The 3,969-nt window shown below is 44.6% G+C and overlaps 1 pseudogene; it reads left to right on the forward strand.

Annotated features, from left to right (window-relative positions):
* The first annotated feature begins 1,012 nt into the window (after positions 1-1,012).
* On the forward strand, positions 1,013-1,745 carry LOC102847141 (annotated as a pseudogene).
* Positions 1,746-3,969: the final 2,224 nt, after the last annotated feature.

Here is a 3,969-nt window from a genome sequence, read left to right on the forward strand (position 1 = left end):
ATAAGCTATATTTTTGAGCTGTGATGCTGAAGAACAGTACTATATATCCCATGGACTGCCAAGAGAACAAGCAAACATGTCTTGGAGAGAATGCAGCCAGGCTATTTACTAGAAGCAAGGACGCTGAAACTTCATCTCATGTACTTTGAGTATGTTGTTAATTAAGAGGGGCCAGTCCTTAAAAAAAGACATCATACTCAGAAAGCTGGAAAGTCAGTAAAGGAGAGGAAGACCCTCAATGAGATAGATTGACATAATTCTATAATGATGAACTGTAGTGTGGCAGAGATGGTTAGGATGGCACAGGATAGGGCAGGTTAGATCTGTTGTTCATAGCGTTACTATGAGTTGTACTCAACTGGATGGCATCTAACAACAACAATGGCTCAGTGATTAAGGAGTTGCACTGTCATCACAATGGAAGGAAATGTGAAACTACCAGCTCTTCAAGAGAGCGAGCTCTGGTGGCCCAGTGATAAGGATTTGCGCTGCCAGCCTAACGTCATGCAGTTCTAATCCACCACCTGTTCTGCAGGAGAAAGATGAGCAATCTATTCTTGAGTAATTTTCTGAAAACCTGCTGGAGGGTCCGCTAAGAGTAGGCAGCAACTTGAGAGCACAACAACAATAAATCTACAAGGGAGAAAAAACAGCTATCTCCTGTGCAAGTCACAGTCTCTGAAAACCCATGAGAAGGCAAGTTCCAAATTGACGACAAGGAGCTGCGGAGTGTTGGAGGACTTGCACGTTGAATGTCTTCACTGCTTTAGGAGCTATTATTCTATAGATTCTGTTTCAACAGCAAAAAGAAAAATGTTTCCCTAAACTTTTGAGTTGAAACAGACAAAGAGGAGCAAAAGGAAAAAAGAGAACACCTTTTGCAGCTTTCTGAGGTGGGTTTGATCTGTTATTTGTTAAAATCTCACAAGACAAGTTAGATTTACCTTCTCAGAAGACAACTTAGGGGCTTCATTAGAAAGCAGATGAATGCTGTCTCATCCATCTGCCCAAGATGCCGAGGAGAAAGGTGGCCAAGGGGAAGAACGTGGCCCCCGCGTCACCCGTGGTCAGGTTGTAGGAGGCCAAGAAGGTGGTGAATCCCCTCTTCGAGAAAAGACCCAAAAACTTTGGCATCAGGTAGGACATCTAACCCAAAAGGGACCTTACCTGCTTTGTCAAACAGCCCTGCTAATCCAAGCACAGCGGCAAAGGACAATCCTCTACAAATGACTCAGGTGCCATTAACCAGCTTACCCAGGCCTTGGACCGCCAGACGGCCACTTAGCTGCTGAGACCAAGAAGAAGAAACAGAGGCTGTTGGCCCGGGTTGAGAAGAAGGCTGCTGGCAAAGAAGGTGCCCCCACCACGAGACCCTGTGTCTTCCGTGCTGAGGTGAACATAGTCACCATCACACATGATGGTGGACCCCATCGGGCTGGTGGTCCTCCTGTCGGCCTTGTGTCGTAAGATGGGCATTCCCTACTGCATTATCAAGGGCGAGGCCAGGCTGGGCCACCTCGTCCATCAGGAGACCTGCACCACTGTTGCCTTCATGCAAGTGAGCCCAGAAGAGAAAGGCACTCTGGCGAAGCTGGTAAAAATCATCAGGACCAATTACAATGACAGATATGATGAGATCCACTGCCACTGGGGAGGCAATGCCCTAGGTTCCAAGTCAGTGAGTGACCTGCATCGTCAAGCTGGAGAACGCCAAGGCCAAAGACCTTGCCACCAAACTGGGCTAATGTACACACTGACTTTTCTGTACATAAGAATAAACTTATTCCACAGTCTGCCACTTGGCATTGTGGGTTGAAAAAAAAGCAAGAAAGCAGATGCATGCAGGCCACTGGAAGAGTAAACCACAATTAATCTGTTTGTGAATGAAATGTGAAGACCTAAGGGAGCTTTGGTGGCCTAGCGGCAAGAAGCTGTGCTACAATCCCGAGGGCTCATGGTCTGAATCCACCAGATGCCCTGCTGGAGAAGGAGGGGCAATCTCCTCCTGTGCCAATCAAATTGGATTCGATGGTACATACAACAAACAAAACAAACAAACAAAAATTTGAACCTTGAAATTTAGTATGATAAATGTAGAGAAATATCGGGGGGGGGGGGGGGGAAGAAAGGAAAAAAGAAAAAGAAAAAAGAAATGGGAACACTATTAACGAAGAAACTAAACCCAAATGGAATTCAGTCCCTCATAAACCACACAAAGCCCAGAAGGGTACAGATGCAAGCTGGGCTGTGAGCAGCTTCCTAAACCCGCTTTTTTGGTGCTGCAGCCCAAGCCTGCTGTTCTCTGCACCCTAAATGCTCTGCAGCATTTCGAAGTTAGTGCCACAGGTGCTTGGTCCATAATGAATGAGAGCAGCCAGGAAGAGAGGGCAGGAGGCCAGCGGCCATTAAGAAATAATCTGATACTGGCAAAACCACTGTTGTGAAAAGAGAAATCTGAGCAAGGTGTGTATAAACGTTCAAAAGGAAAAACGAGAAGGAGGACAGAAAGGCGACTAAACACTGGGATAGCAGAGGTTAGTGGGTAGAGGCGGGGAAGGGGGGAGTGATGGGAAAGGTTCAATGAGGACTCGAAAATAATAGGTATAGAGAAAATGGAATTAATTACATCAAATAGAATGTATATGCATAATAGTATAAAACACAAAATATATGCACAAAACACTATGTATATGAATGATTATATGCAAACAAATAAAAAAATTGTGAAAAAGAAAGCAATCTGACTGAAAGCTTCCAGCTGCCCATGTAAGTCTGCAGGAGTTCTCACTTAGCAGTGAGCATCCTTTTCTCCTTTTAGATTTTAGTGTAATGTCCAGTCAAGAAGTAAAGCCAAAACCCACCTCTACTCAGGGAAGGTGCAGCTGTAGGGGACAGTGGTGTCGGAGTAAGGCGTTCTGGTGAATTGTGACATTGGTGAAGAGCACTGAAGATACTAAGGACTGCCAAAAGAATGAACAAAGCTGTCTTGGAGAAGGTACAACCAGAATGCCCCTTAAAAGGAAGGCTGGTGAAACTTCATCTCACATCCTTCAAGTGTGTTACAGGAAGTTCTCCTCCTTAGAAAAAGACATCATGCTGGGAAAAGCAGGGGGGCGGGAGGGAGAAGAAACCCCTTGAAGAGATGAACTGACATAGTGACTTCACAACAGGCTTGAGCAGGGGAGAAATTGTGTGGAGGACTCAGGAGAGGACAAGGTTTTTTGATTGTGGTTCAAAGGATCACTAAGGGTTGTAGTTGACTGGACAGCACCTCACAACAATGGACTTGGAAAACATTAGAGTGTATGGGCTAGTGGAAGAACAACAATCAGAGTCCCTGGGTGGTGACTCTGCAAACAGTTAATGTACTTAGCTATGATCTGATAGCAGCTCAAGACCATCCAGAAGTTCCTCAGAAGAAAGGTCTAGGGAGTTGTTTTTTTTGTGTGTTTGTTTGTTTGTTTTAAATCAACCATTGAAGACTCTATGAAGGAACACAGCTCTTCTCTGACACATAGAGTCACCATGAATAGAGATGATTCAATGGCAATTGGTTTCACTTTTGGTGACAACAGAGGTCATCAGTTGAACTTTCATTCTTACACCTTATATGAAACCCTTATGAGGTTGGAACACAGAGTTGAGCCTGTAAAGGCTGGCTGGTTCACCTTGCGAAGATGTGATTGAGAAGAAAATGATGTTCCAAGAGTACATATGAGACTAGGGAAGATAGAACACAACTGAGGAGTAAACGGAGTTGTTAGTAACATGACATTCTGTCCCTGTTGTAAAATCTTCAACCACCCTCTTTCCCATGCATCCTTGCTTTCCCCCCTCTACAAGGACCACATTTTCTATCCTTGAAAATTGTTTTGCTCTCCAGGACTTTTAATGACCACTTTTATCACTGCTTTTTCCTTAGCTACTCATTTGACTTTCGGCAAGACACTTAATCTCTCTGGGACATTT

The sequence above is a fragment of the Elephantulus edwardii genome, unplaced genomic scaffold, assembly GCF_000299155.1.
Source record: "Elephantulus edwardii isolate Elephantulus edwardi_28Jun2011 unplaced genomic scaffold, EleEdw1.0 scaffold00026, whole genome shotgun sequence".
In the NCBI taxonomy this organism is placed as follows: domain Eukaryota; kingdom Metazoa; phylum Chordata; class Mammalia; order Macroscelidea; family Macroscelididae; genus Elephantulus; species Elephantulus edwardii.